Raw genomic sequence first — 15680 nt, 5'->3', positions numbered from 1 at the left:
ACTTTTTGAAGAACATATCATTTCTTTTTTTTTAAGCTTTTTACTATATATTGGAGTATAGTTTATTAACATTGTGGTGTTCGTTTCAGGTGTACAGCAATGTGATTTAATTATACACATACACGTATCTATTCTTTCTCAAATTCTTTTGCCATTTAGGTTGTTACATAATATTGAGCAGAGTTCCCTGTGCTACACAGCAGGTCCTTGTTGGTTATCCATTTAAATATAGTTTTAAAAAGAGAAAAATAAATAAACAAATGTAATTTCAGAGAAAGGATATGAGTCACCGTGTGCAGGTGAGTAGGGGGTCCTTTGACAAATGTGTGTGAGGGAATATTGGTGAGAAAGTGACATGTGTACACGAGTTATTCAAAGAATGATTGAACCTACGTTGTAGAATAATAATATATACATTTTAATATGAATAAGCACATCTGGAGAACTATGAATAAAATGCAATGGAAAATCTCATATACATTTCTGGTTCTTCCTCCCTTGGGACTTGGGAAGAAACTTTTGTGTCTTCTAGGGATGATTTTGTGATCTGATTCAATCAGGTTCCCCACCTTCCTCTTTAGTGGGTCCCACACGGCTGGCCTGCACTGGGATGTTTGTGAACTTGTAACAGGGCTCTTATTATATTTGTTGACTATTCTTAGTCCCTGCTAATGAGATCGCTCAGAGTTTGCTTTGAGTATCATGTCTTAATCACTTGATTTCTGCAGATGTTTCCTTTCTCCAAATAAAGTCTTCAAAATGCCTGCTGCTCTATGTTCATTAACCTGGGAATGGCTTCTCTAACTCCAATTTGAACATTTTCTCTGACATCTGAGACTTCTGTCCTGATCAGGATTCTCCAAGCAATAACAACAGGAAGATGATTTTAGACTCCTGAGTGTGAAAAAAAAAATCAGTGACCAAATTTCCATCTTCAAGGGATTTTTCCTTTATGTGGAAGTATGGACTTCACTCTCCTGCAGTGTGGCATAATTAAGATCCACGCCAACTCCACTGTCTACCCAATTCCCATTTAATCATTTCATGCTCAATAAGGTTTAGGTGACTTAAAGGTATTAAATAATTAGTTAATGAGTAAATGAATGAGTAAAGAGATGAATATTCACCAACTAGGATTCTTTTTTCTGATATTCTTTTCCTTCTCTTAACCCACATTTAATGTGATACAGGTTTCATGACGAAGGTAGCAGCCCTCATCTAAACAGATACAACATAAGAATAGGACCAAATGTCAGTATAAACATCTACGTTTTTCCACATGCTGTTGGATATTAAGTTGGTGACCTGTATTTCTAAACAATTGCCACTTTGATGGGTCACAGGAAAGATCTCTCAGATGCGCAAGTGTTCTAATCCAGAGCCAGAGAGCAGCAGTTCCTCTTCACTGTTGCCAGATTTCACACTCTAGGGAATGTATTTTCTTGGTAGGTTTTAAGCTTGCTCTAGTAAGGCTATTTCTAAATACTGTTAGTTTTGGAATAACAAATCCTAAATTTTCTTTTGCTCTTAAGAGACAAAAGAATAAATTACAAACCGTAATTAATAAATTGAAAATTTAGTTGCAGACACATGTAGTTTTTGATGTTGAAATCATTCTGAAAAATGGAGCTTATTTAAAAATAAGCTTGAGAGGCACTTACCAGCAACAGTATTATGTAGATGCTCTGGAATGGCTTATTGGAACAACTTATATTGGAACAGCCATAGCATAGGGAATAAGGACAAGGGTTTCATGTTGCTTTGTTCCTCCTCCCGAATCCAAGAGAATATTCTAGGCTTCTAGCCACATTCCCATAAAATGGCTCACTCAGTATGAAAATTTGGCCTTTATCCAGGGACTTCACAAACTATAGCACATTGCCATCTCTTGTCTCTACCTTCTTTGAACTCTTCAGATACCCTAAAGCTCAGTCCTCTATCAGAACTTCAACCTAAGGGGGGCGATAAATTATACTTGACTTGAAATCATCATTTCTTCAAAAAACATAACTATAAGAATGGGTATTATTTTGATTAAGCCAATCTCTTTGTGCGTTCAGAAGAGGTCCCAGAAGTAGAAAGGTAATCTAGATATTATAGTTCTGTAGAAGTTTAAGTACATAATACATGTAAGCCATGGAGGTGGTAAGTGTCATATAATTAGGCTCTGAAACTTTGTTAGACCTGTTCCCAGGGTGTCACCTTAACCTGAAGAAAATGCATACTCTCTGACATTCCAGGGTAGAACCTGAATGGTATACCATTTTCAGAGTATAACCAAATCACTGAGGTTCTTCTTGGATGCCCCAGGGAACTGCATTGGGAAAGAATTGGAATAGCCTTGTTTTAAAACAAAGTTGGTCTAAATAAATAAATACATATATAAATAAATACATACATAAATAAAATAAGATGGGTTACTGGGCAGGACAGACTCTTGAAGTAAAACGAGATGAGGCAAAACCAACCATAAAGACTAGGACAAGGGCCAGACTAACAGAGAGGATAATATTTTCAATGGTCTAAGAATAGCTAGGGAAGCGGAGGGGATCTCTCGACACAAACGCTCTTGCAGGCATGTGGAGCATGGTGGCAGGGAGTACAGGAACAGATGCTATTTGGACCCCTACATTGGAAGGTGGCAGAATGCAACATTTTGGTTTCTTTTACAATCATTCTCATATTCCTAGGTAAATATTCTTGACACTACCCTCCAGGAAAACCCCTTAATTCTCTAATTCTCTCCATTCCTATTGCTGCCACTCAAGACCAAGCCATTTCTCACATGCACTACTTATATACCACTGGTACCTTCAATCAGTCCTCACACTAGCAGAGTGATGGTTTAAAAGTCTAAATAAGACTGTATTATTTTCCAATGTGGAATTCTCCAAGAGCTTGCAACTGATATAGTATCAAAGAAATTGCTTTCCCTGACCTACCAGGCCTAACGTTCTGTAACGAGTTGAATGCTGGCTCCCTAAAAGACGTGTTCACATCTTAAACTCCAGAACCTGTGAATGTGACCTCATTTGAAAAAATGATCTTTGCATATGTAATTAAGTTGAGGATCTTGAGATGAGATCATCCTGGATTATCCAGGTGGGCCCTAAATACAATGACAAGTGTCCTTAAAAAGAGACACCCATAAGAGAGATGCATGGAGAAGAGAGGAAGTCTATGTGAAGACTGAGGCAGAGATTGTGGTAATGTAGCCACAAACCAAGGAATATCTGGAGCCACCAGAGCTGGAAGAGGCAAAGAAGAATTCCCCCCAAACGTTTTTAGACAGTCCTGATGGCATCTCAGTTTCAGACTTCTGGCCTCCATTGCTGGGAGAGAATCAATTTCTGTTGTCTTAAGTCATAGTGTTTGTGATAATTGTTATGGAAACCAAAGGAAACTAATATACTCTCCATCCACATCTCCTACTCTTCTGCTTTCTCACTTTATTCCTACTAGACTCGCTTATATTTTCCCTTATTCTTTTTTTTTTTTTCAGTACGCGGGCCTCTCACTGTTGTGGCCTCTCCCGTTGCGGAGCACAGGCTCCAGACATGCAGGCTCAGCGGCCATGTCTCATGGGCCCAGCCGCTCTGCAGCATGTGGCATCTTCCTGGACCGGGGCACGAACCCACGTCCCCTGCATCGGCAGGTGGACTCTCAACCAGAGAAACCCTCCCTTATTATTTTTTAAGTATAACATTCTTCTTGTCTGTTTGAAGTGCTGAAACAATATACCACAGATTAAGTATCTTATAAGCAACAGAACTTATTTCTCATACTTCTGGAGACCTGAACTCAGAGATCAGGGTGCCATCGTGGTCAGGTGAGGACTCTCTTCCTAGTTGCAGACTCCTCATTGTATCCTCACAAGGAGGAAAGGGCTAGGGGTCTCTCTGGAGCCTCTTTTATAAAGGTACTATTTCCATTCATGAGGGCTCCATCCTTATGACCTAATCACCACCCAAAGGCACCACCTCTTAATACCATCATGTTGGGTATTAGGATTTAACATGAATTTGGAAGGGGGGTGGACACAAACATTTAGACTATAGCACTTCCTCAAACTTGGAGCATTCATATTAATTATTCTCTCTGCCTGGAATATTTTTCTTCTAGATATTTTTATGTCTGAGTTCTTTCTTGTCATTCTTGAAATTTAATGCCTCTTTTCAGAGGGGTCTTCCTAGACCAAATCCATGTAATATATCCTATCAGTCATTCCCTGACTCATCACTGTTGTATTTTCATTTCAGTACTTATCTCTATCTTATCTTTTCTGGTCTGCTTATTATCTGTCTAAACCTTAAAAAGTAAGCCCTATGAAGGGAGAGTTTGTCACTCTCTGACTCACTGCAGAATCCTGAGTGTCTAGAATCATCCCTGCTTTTAGGAAGCATTCAATAAATGTTGAATGAGAAGCATATTAGAAAGACTTTCAGTGCTGGAGGGGATTAAGGTGGTAATTTTGGATATCTAGAAATTTAAGGAACAAGCCAGACCCTTAGTCATTGAGGGCCTAGGTTATTGGATATGTTATAATAACAATGACTTAGACTCATGGAAATGGACAAGATTCCCATAGGAGGTTGCAAACAAATATGGAGGCATGATCTTGGGGTCAAATTGGTAACATTTCCCAAAGTAATTAGAGTATAGATTATAAGCTATTGGAGCATAACATCAGAGCTAAATCTGAAACAATGATGTCATCAAGCCGAGCATGAGAATTAGGCTGAAGAAGATGGCTAGGATCTGTTCTGCCTATAGGTGGAGGTCCATCATCTACCATTAAATGGTCCTAAAGACTAACAACACCGGGAACAAGTCAGGTATGGGCAATAAGAGGCGAAACTACAACTCCCAACTGCTTTGGCACAGAGGAGACTTGGCCTTCTGATTAGCTGGGTATAATAATTTTCTATTGAACTAGCTCTAGGGAGCTAGATTCTTCCCAATAGGGCCAGCTTCAAATTAGGTTTCAATTTCCTTCAATATAGGTTTACATTTGAATGTGGTAACTTAAAATGCTCCAATCTGCTCTCAGTGGTGCTACAGCATTGTTATGTAAGAGAGACCATATCCCACAGGGGGCTGACACTGAGTCCCCACATTATCTGGCTCTGAGAGCTGGACACAGAGAACATCCTGGATGATGCAGTTATTCAGCCTTCTGTACCCTGTCTACCTTACCAGCAATTAAAAAGCTTAGTGAGGACATCCTAGTCCAATTCAGAAATTAAGGACTGCATATCATCTGAGGATAATGAATGTTGTATGAGAATAAAGTAAACCAGAAAGACTGTCTTTTAGACAAACAGGAGGTCTTAGAAGTCACTCTTAGAACCACCATCTTTGTGAATTTTCTACAGGTTGTCTAGTGTTCTAGTGCAGTATCCTTGGGGGGCCTTTGTGACTGTCTCATAACATTAGCTTAATGACAGCAGCCAGAGACCCGTGGAAATCCTATTTTGAGGCTTACAGTCATTTTAGAGTTCCCAGAGATAGGGTCTGTTGCTCTCCCAGGGCATAGCTTGTCTCCTAGAAGTGATTCAGCATTTTTCATCCCCTCTGACTTTCCCACAAGTTCTCTGTTGTTCTTGTTAGCTGCATATTTTGAAAGTAAAAAACAGGTTGAGGAAGAGACCTTCTGTATGTTTGCATCTATCGGCATAAATGTCGGAAAAATATGTAGAATGCCTGGTGGCTGAGATTTTGTGTTATTTATCTTCACTTGTGAGGGGAAATGGGATAAGTCACTCATAACTGTGCCAGTCCTGGTCCATTCTTCATCACTACACTCATGAAGATAAATGTCACATTTACACAGACCACAACTATCCTGTGTCCTTTCCGACCAGAGTTTTAGATCGGTTAGAGCAGGAGGTCGACCAGCTGCTGTTATTTGAAAATCAAGGACACTTGGTATGTACCATCTCCTACTCCCACACATCTTGGTCTCCAATGTGAAACGAGGATACCACTAGCAGCTAAAGAGATATTTAAGTAGCGTATAGATTTGCATCCATGTATATCCTTCAGATACTTCATTTTAATTAAAAATTATCTCCTGTGCATGCCCAGAACAGTGTTTCTCAGTGGCAACGTACTAGTTAATAGGAGATGGTCTTGATTTTCCCAAGGTGATAGGTGGTGTAATGAAGAGAATACTATGGGAAAAAATGATCACCAAATGGTTAATTATCTCAGTGATCAAGTCAAGTGACAAAGGAGGAACTCAGAATAGAACTATAAGAAGTCATAAAATTTGAGCAGCTATATTAAGAGAAAATGGTATGGATACCTTGATGTACCAATGGCTGTACCATTGGATTTAAGGCTATGGCAGCACAAGTGGGTGACTTCTCTGCTCTGTGCTTGTGGACCCTGATACAGGTAATCAATAGGCATGTCCTCTTTATAACTCAGTACTGAACGTGCTTTTTCTGGCTTTATTTTTAATTACCCTCCCACAATTAAATGTTTGAAGTTAGAAGACTTTCTTTGAAATCAAAATATTGGCTCTTTTCCCCTTGGTTGGTACATAAATGTTTATATAATGAGAAGTAAACTGAAAAGGATTTCCATAAATTCCAGAAATTTGATTGGCAAACTGAGCATTTCCAAAATCATTGTCCCTCTTTGGAAACTATTAGTTTCAATCATATGAAGTTGTTGACATCAATAGTTTTTAACTTAGGAAACTGCAATTTTATAAAGTTCGTTCTAATCATACTGATTGATTATATGATTTAAATTCAGGGTGTACTTTCACCGTTGCTTCTTTCTGTATATAACCAAATAAGCTGTTTCATTCATTTAGTCAAGAAATATTTATTGAATGCATACTATGTGGCAGTAACTGGGCTGCGCATGCACATAAAATGGTATATGGCGCCTGTCCCAATAGGGCCTGTAGTCTAATGATGCAGAAAGACACATAAGTACAACGTGGATGACTAACACAGTTGACAATTGCTCAATAAATGTTCTTTTCACTCTTCCCATATGGAAGTAATAGTGAAATGTGTTAAAGGAACACAAAAAAGGCAATTTCCTACAAATTTTGAGAATTTTGGAAGGACTCACAGCATAAATACCTCCTTCTCTCCCTTAACATGTTCATGTTAAAACATATCTTAGGCAGAGCACTAGCCTAGGGATCCAAAGATTCAACTTACTGTACTAATAGTTATTATATGTTAGCTTTTTAAACTTGATAACATTATTTAACTTCCTAATACTTTAACATCTCATCTGGAAAATGAAAAAATATATATAATCTCTTCTGCATACCTCCCATAATTGTGAAGATCTGATAGGATGATGTATGTGAGAAGATGTTCCAATCTGTGATGTATAATAGAAACAAAAGGTACCATTCTCATCACCATCTTTCTTGTTACCAATCTTGTTTCTATGGTGATATGTAAAAGGTCAAAGTGGTTTATCATCTTGATTTATTTTCCATATCCAGGCATGGTCACATATTTGGGACCGAGTACCACATTCAACACCAGATAATCATTTTATAAAAGTGGGTATATTTTTAGCCACTCCCCAAGTATATAGAGCAGTGCTTAATAAACAATGAATGAAACTCTCTCAGATAATAATAATCATTCCTATTATCTGAGAGCTTATGATATGCCAGGCTTAGTGGTTTATGGCAACACCTCATTTCATGTTCAGAACAACCTTCTGAGGTTATCACTAGTATTATCACCCTCACTTTATAGAGATGAGGGAATTGAAGTCTCAAAAGACTATGGGACTTGCCCAAGTCACAAAGTAACTACATCTAATGACAGAATTCATCAACTTAACTTCTGTAGCCTATCACATGCACAGATCTACTGAATTCATCATCATTTCCATCTTTGTACTCTCCTTTCTGCTTGATAATCCCCATTTTCGCCAGAAGAGTACTCAGAGAGGCATTCAAATTTTCTGGGCTTTAGTTGCCTCATCTGTCAAATAGAACTATTATGGGGCTCCATCAATAAACAAATCATTCAAACTCCATGTCTTCATATCGTTGGAGGAGACAGAAAATAAATACATATACGTACAGATACATATATACATACATGTGTATTTTCTCTAGTTGTGAGAAGAGCGCTAAAGAGAACTAAAGAAGAATAAGGGGAGGGGTTAAAGAGAGGTGGGGAAAGGGGCAGTTATATTTTAGGCAGCGTCTCCAGGGAAGGGAGGTCCCTCTGAGCAGGTGACCTGGAGGAAGTGAAGAAGCAAAGCATACAGGTATTTGGGTGAAACATGGTACAGTTGTCATGTGCATGCATGGCTACAGGTCTGTCTGGGTGAAGAACGTTTTAGGCAAAAGGAAGAGCAAGTGCAATGTTCCTGAGAAAGAAGTGTGCTTGGTATATTTGAGGAACAGCAAGGAACCTGTGTGTCCAGAGCGGAGTAAGAGTGATAGCAGTAGCAGGATAGGATGAGAGTAGGGGAGATGCAGAAGAAAACTCTAAGTGGCCTCCTAGGCCACTGGAAGCATTGTAATATTACTCACTCAGAGTGACATCAGAAGCTGTTGAGCATTGAGCAGAAAAATGAAATGTGATCTGACTTTCATTTTAAGAGAATTCCTTCACGGTGTGGAGAAAAGACTGAAGAGGGGCAAGAATAGAAACAAAGACACCAGATACTGGACCAGGTTATTGGAATCATCCAATTATTCAGAGAGATCATGGACTAGGATGTAGCAGTGGAGGTGAGAAGTATTGAGACTCTTGATATACAGGATTTCCATTGTACAAGCAATAGGATGTAAAGGTGATAAGGTATAAAATGCAAATTGATGAGACCAAAAAATAAAGTTTTGAAATAAAGTTTCAAGGGGGCTTTGTCCTGAGCTCTTACAAGGATGGTTCCTGGAACCAGTTTCTTGACACATGGTAAGCGGTTAAAATTTTTTTTGAATGAGTAAGTGAATGGAGTTGCTATTAGAAAAGTCTTTGTCAGGGATGGAAGTTGAGTTGGAATCAAGAGTTTTATTTTTGGACAGGTTGGTTTTCAATGCCTTCAAGTGGAAGTCTTGCATTAGCAGTTACATACGTATACTGCAAGTCTGCATTGCCAGCTGGAGATAAATGTTTGGCAGTCTTCAGTTTGTAGACGGTGTCTAAACTCACTACGGGATTCACTTAGAGAGTGGTATAGACAAAGGAGAGGTGCACTAACTGAGCCCTGGTGCACTCCAAAGTTTAGTGGCCCGAGATAAGGCAGATCTAGAGATGAAGTTTGAGCAGAGTGACCAGTGAGGTAGAAGAAGAAGAGAGAGTGTAGTTTCCTAGGAGCCAAGTGCAGTGAGTGTTTCAGGAAGGACAGAAGAGTCACCATGTCAAATGTTGTTAATTTTTGCCTAGTTGAGAATTGAGAATTAGCTACTGGATTTAGCAATGAACATAAACTTTCCACCTCCCACCTCTTCTTTAACCTCTCTACACACACTCATGGTTACCCACTGCCTTCCTCTCACATTGTTATAAATCCCAGGCATGTTAACTTCTAACTCAGATTTCATATTTCTTACTGATGGGTTGTTAATGGTTCCTGGAGCTATGAGATTTAGGGAAACTTCATCTAAGTTTGAGTTACATGTTTTTGAAATCCAACGATGGAAAATCCACACATCATATCTGAAATAAATGTTAATCATATTCAGTTTTATTTATGTAGTAATAATACTATTTACTAGTGATGTATTGCTTTGAAGTTTGAGAAGCCCATTTACTTAACATTATCTGTTCCAAACAAAACTATCTAACACAGTAAAATGCCCAGCTTTGAAGCTTACACCCTCAGACTCTACCACCTGCTAACGCCTCCTTGTTGGAGTCAACCACAGACCCACACTTCCCTCCTCCTTATTACTTGAAGAGTTTAACACCTGCCTCCCTGATGTTCTCTCCAAACCTCCTCCTGATATAATTCTTGGTGATTTCAATATCTGTGTCCGTCGCTTGATCTTGATTGCTAATTTCATGGGCTTTTCCCATCTGCATTTGCTAGGGGCTTCCTCTTTGTACAGTTTGCACCAACTGTGTGTCTAAGCTTGAGTTGGAAAGATCTGTAGTTTGTTGGAATTAAAAATCATTTAGGTTACTCATTATGCTTTGCAAAACGCCAGCTCTATTGCTTTGCTCCAAATACTGTGGCCCTCAATCTTTGATTCCGATATTTAATCTGCCATTGCCACAGGAGTGTTGGGAGGGGAATATTGGGGAGATGAGGGGTGGGTAGAAGGAAGAAATGTTAGTATCTCTCCTGTTTCTGGATGTGGAAAAAAATTCTCAGTTAGAGTTTGTAGCAAATGCCTATGTCAGATTCTTAACATCCCATTTGATTTTAATAATTCAGAATGTTTCTTTAACTATTTCCTCTCCATCTTCAAAATACATGATCTCATTTGATCGTAAGAGGCGGTACTGAACAAGGCGGTAGATCAGAGAGAAAACGTGACTTGCTTAAGGTTACGCATCTAATAAGTCAGAACTAAGCGTAGACCACAGATCTTCTGACTCTGAATGCATTCTTTTTTACTGGCATTAAACAATGCATTGTTCGATATGGCCAGTGGTTAAAATAGCTGCCTTGGCTTTCTGCCCGGGAGAGTGTTAAAATGCAGTGGCAATTTGATAAATATTGTCACCAGTGTTGTCTGTGGTGATGGTGGTAGCAGCAGATCGAGAAATGTGCTGACTTGTTCTAATGGATGCTTTCTTTCCCCTTAGCTTGGCAAACACATTGCCTGTTTACAGCATAGAGACCGCAGTGGAGGGCTAGGTGAGGTGATGATTCGTGCTAAGTCTTTGCCACGATGTGCTGGACACTACAGCAGCCGCTAATGTGAAGTGGCTCATTATACACTGTCAGATCCGATGACAGCCAAAGACTGGCTTTGCTACGGCGCGAGCAACTGGTGGGTAGCCCAGCTACTGCAAACCACAACTGAATTGCAAAAATCAGGCTGCAGATGGCTAGGCAAGACATACTCCTAGTCCCTGAGTCATATTTACAAATTTCTGGTAGGTTTATCTTTGCCACTTTAGAAACAGCCTTCATGGTCCCAGCTTGACACCAGAGATGACTCTCCTTGGGATCCTTCTCTTGTGAGTGCCTCTCCCTTCAGTCATATGTTATGGGCTAAAGATGATCTCGGGGCCATGGTGACCCATAGACAGAGGTGGAAATGTGCGTCTCTTGTGGAAATATTCCTGAAGCTGCCCACCCTCCACCAGCCAGTGATGCCATTCACATGAACACATTTACCTTCTACTGTTGCACAGCATCCGTGGGTGGTAGTTCTACCTATATAGAGAGAGAAGATTGGGAGGCAGGAGGCAGGAACACTGCTTCCTTGCTCTGTGACTTAGGGTCATGTGTCTTTTTGTCTCTATTAACTTGTAAGCTCCTAGAAAGCAGGATCCTGGATTTATTTATCTATTTAGTCTAGTGCCTATGAGCCACAGTTTCCCCCTTACAAATATCTGTCAACAAAATTAATGTATTCCCTTCTCAAAGGTCCGTAATTAAGCTACAGCTTAATCTCCTAGCTTCCCCTGTCCCTAGCACAGTGCCTGACACATAGTAGGTGGAAACTATGTGCTTGTTTACTGAAGGAACAAAGATATGAATGAGTCCATCAGTCAGATGCTTCCCTGAGGCCAAGTTTAAGTCTCAGCACACGTCTTCCAACCATCAGAGACAGAAAAGTCATGGCTTCCAGTCATTCTTTGACAGACCACCAGGAATAATGCCCTCAAAGTGGTTGTTTATTTTGGAAAGCAAAAACTAATCTGAAGCCTATTTTCTTTACTTTTATATTCAAATGCCTATAAAACAGAATAACACCAGAGACCTATTCATTGCTCACAAATGATCTATGGGGTCATAATGTGCTTGCTCTTCCAGCTGTGCTGCACTTTGGTGCTATCCTGGGTTTAATTGAAAATATGCTGTGACCCTGGTTTTGTTCGCTGGGCATGGGAGAGGGGATAATTGGCATGAGGCCTCCGAAGAGCTCCCTCGTAAGGAATGTCACTTGGCTAATTTGGGGTTCGCCAGCGGGAAATAACGTGTGAAGTCCTGGAAGAACGAGACGCATTTTATTTGCATGCAACTCACGTGAAGCTAATGATTTATTTTTAAAATTAACTTTTTATTTGGCCATACCTGTTCGTTGAATTCTAAATGCTGTGAGGATGATAATAGTATTGTACTTACAGCTTCAAGTCTCATCATAATTAAATAAACAGCTTATGAATTGCAGTCCAAAAAAAGGTCTGTAGTTCCACTCTTAACTTAAGGGGTTTCCATAGAAACCGTGGGCAGTGAGTTTGACGTTTATTGGACTTGAGGCTATATGTAGCTTTGACAGTGCTCTGTTTCCCTCTGCCACTCTGTGTATATGTCTTTCTCTTCACTTAACCTTCACAGCCATCTCTCCTCCCTCGGTCTTCCCCTCCTCCTTTTCCTCCCTCTCCCCCTCTCTTATTAGCAATGAGGAAGTAATCTGGACTCAGTTAGATTTAACAAATGCAATAATACTAAAATGAACTCTGATACTTAAGTGTAATTGTGTTATTAGCTGGAAATGTTTTTCTTCAAAAACAAAAGAATTGAGAGTGAAGTTTACTAAAGTGGCACATGCTTGTAAGAAGGAACCTTTGGCTGCCAGTTGAAAGTCTGCAGTCGACATATCATATGGCTTTTCCTTGATTTAGTTACCCCGGACTGATGTGTCTCTTCCATCATAATTTTCAGACTTCTAAATGGAACATACAATCATTGCACCAAGGGGGGGAAAGCGGGGGGGGGGGGGGGAGGTGGTGGTGGGATGAATATTGGGAGATTGGGATTGACATGTACACACTAATATGTATAAAATAGATAACTAATAAGAACCTGCTGTATAAAAATAAATAAATTTAAAAAAATCATTGCACTGATCATGTTCCAAGAGAAAGGAGGAGTTTATTTAGAAAGAAGGCAACACACTATATATTGTGTACCTACTATGTGTCAGACAATTTACTAGGTCCTTTCATTTAGGTCATCTTAGTTAATGCCGCAAAATTTACTGCCAGGCCATGTGCTGGAAGGAAAATGGATCTGGAGCTGGTGGTTGAAGTTCAGGCTCCATCACAGTCTGGCTGTAAGCCTTGGATAGAGTGTTTAAATACTCTGTCTTGGTTTCTCAAAGACAAATGAATATGACCACTTCTAAGAAATGGGGTGTTATTAGGATTAGACATGATAATGCAGTCAGTACACCATTGTAGTGGTGCTTTTCTTCGTCCCTTTATAAATGAGGAAAATGACTTGCCAAAAGAGTGAGTCAGGTATCCAAAAGGTTACACAGCTAGTAGAACGTGTGTTCATACAGTACAGTGATTAAAAGGGGTGGACTTAAAGGGACCTGAGGTCAGTAAATAACTGTGCGATTTGGGGTAAGTGACAAACTAACAGAGTATCTACTTCATGCATTTATTATGAGGATTAAATAAAATTGTGTATGTAAAGTACTTAGAGCATCTGCCACATAGAAAGCTGTGTGCTGTTTTTCGCTCTGTCTTCCTCTCCCCTACAACTTTCTGATTTGTTTTGGTTTTAGTATGAATTCAAAATAAAAAATGATCTGTCTCCTAAGTCTGTGTAATACTTCTGGTTTTAAATTATCTCACGATTCATAAAGTATCTCAAGTTATCCTGATAACAGGGACTTCCCTGGTGGCACAGTGGTTAAGAATCCGCCTGCCAATGCAGGAGACACGGGTTTGAGCCCTGGTCCGGGAGGATCCCACATGCTGTGGAGCAACTAAGCCCATGCACCACAACTACTGAGCCTGCGCTCCAGAGCCTGCAAGCCACAACTACCGAGCCCATGTGCCACAACTACTGAAGCCCGCACACCTAGAGCCCATGTTCCGCAACAAGAGAAGCCAACGCAATGAGAAGCCCGCGCACCGCAACGAAGAGTAGCCCCCGCTCGCCACAACTAGAGAAAGCCCAGGCGCAGCAATGAAGACCCAATGCAACCAAAAAATAAATTAAAAAATTAAAAAAAAAGTTATCCTGATAACAATAAGGAAAGACAGATAATATCACATCCATTTTATAGGTTGAGAGAAACGAGATTCAGAGTTGTTATTTACAAGATCTCCGTATAGTGAATGAGGAAATGGAGTTTTTACCTAGTTCGCTAGGGTTCTTTTTATAATTAAAATTCTCAAAGTCTATTCTTCTTAATTTGGGTCCCATGTTCATGAGTTTTAAAGCCTAAACCCAGCTAATTCTAACTCTCCATCTAATAAATGGTGAGAGAAGGAGCACTTTAGCAGGGAAGGAGGAAGAAAAGTAAGGGTAACTGCAAAGTCTGCAGACTGTTTTAAGGTCATTCTCCCAGGATCTGAAGGGGCATGCAGAAATATAATCCTGAGTCCCAGGCACAGATGAGGAGGTGATTTTGCACAGCAATGTGCTTCAGTGTTGCTGGTTAGAAAAAAGGGCGTGAGTAGAAAAATGCAAAAGAAGCCAGGTATCAGTCAGAGCTGCTGGTGGGTACCTAGTGAGTTCAGAAGCGCGTATACAGCTAGGACAAGAGTGTGATGGGACAGGACTGCTGGAGAGAGCGATCTTTACTCTCCCTTCCCCACACACATGTCCACATGCACTCGCGTGTATTCAAGACTAAACAGAACAAATATTTCTTTGATATATAATCATTGTATGGCTTCAGAGAGCTCATACCAGGAGCTCTGCCGTTTTTATTTGTTGTGTGCTTATGCTTGTTTTATGACTAGAATATTCGTTCTGTGTTATCTTTGGAAGAATCCCTTTAAGTCCCTTTCTCCATTTTGTGAGTGTTAGTTTAATTAAAACTAAATAAAATAATCCCTGAAGTCACTTAGCTAGACACACAGAAATAGCGGTAGATCACAATGTGCTGAAACCATAAGGACACGTAATGGCACGACAGAAAACCCCTCTGTGTTGTGGAACACCCTCTCCTGCTCAAGATTCCCATGTATGTTACAGGACACGTGGCACTGTTGCCAACTTAGCGGAACTTAATCTCTTATTTCTTAGATGAGAGTGAATTATAAATAGAAATTTTAATATTTTTCTTTCATGTCCTAATAGATCATCCTGGTAGCTTTCGGACTGAGGAGAGTGGGTAAGAAAAAGAATCTCTCCGCGTGCTCTGGAAGAGGGTCAACAAAGTTTTTCTATAGGGGGCCAAAGAGTAAGTATTTTGGCTTTGCAAGCCATATAGTTTAGCACCCCTATACAATTTGGCACATTAATATGAAAGCAGCCATAGGAAATACAGACACAAATGGGTGTGGTAGTGTTCTGACAAAACTTTATTGACAAAAACAAATGCTGGGCCAAATTTTGCCTGTGGGCAGTTGTTTGCCAACTACTGATCTTAGAGTTTGGCCTACATCTCCACGCACCTTCTGTTTCTGCTCATGTGGCAGCTACATTTAAAAGATGGGACTGGGAAGTGTGAGAGTGACAACCATATCATAATTGCCCTCATTTGTGGACTTTACTCTTGATCATACTTATTTTTGAATCAACTTTATCTTTCCAGTATTCCTTTGGCATAGTAAGAGCACATATTCTGTCTTCACTTTACAGAGGGCGCA

At 39.9% G+C, this 15680-nt stretch overlaps 1 protein-coding gene across 4 annotated transcripts in view; it reads left to right on the top strand.

The window, feature by feature from the left end:
• Positions 1-15680, top strand: part of LRRC4C (leucine rich repeat containing 4C) — a 483245-nt gene that overhangs the window by 449277 nt on the left and 18288 nt on the right. Inside the window, exon 2 of one of the 4 annotated variants that reach the window (XM_029207043.1) lies at positions 10758-10809. The exons of the other annotated variants lie outside the window; for them this stretch is intronic. The gene's annotated coding sequence lies outside the window, so the exon portion shown is untranslated. The remainder of the gene's footprint in view (positions 1-10757; positions 10810-15680) is intronic. 4 annotated transcript variants of the gene reach the window in all.

Source organism: Monodon monoceros, unplaced genomic scaffold, assembly GCF_005190385.1.
Source record: "Monodon monoceros isolate NGI ecotype Baffin Bay Population unplaced genomic scaffold, NGI_Narwhal_1 Super_Scaffold_7, whole genome shotgun sequence".
Taxonomy (NCBI): domain Eukaryota; kingdom Metazoa; phylum Chordata; class Mammalia; order Artiodactyla; family Monodontidae; genus Monodon; species Monodon monoceros.
This window is presented reverse-complemented; position numbering and strand designations above follow the sequence as displayed.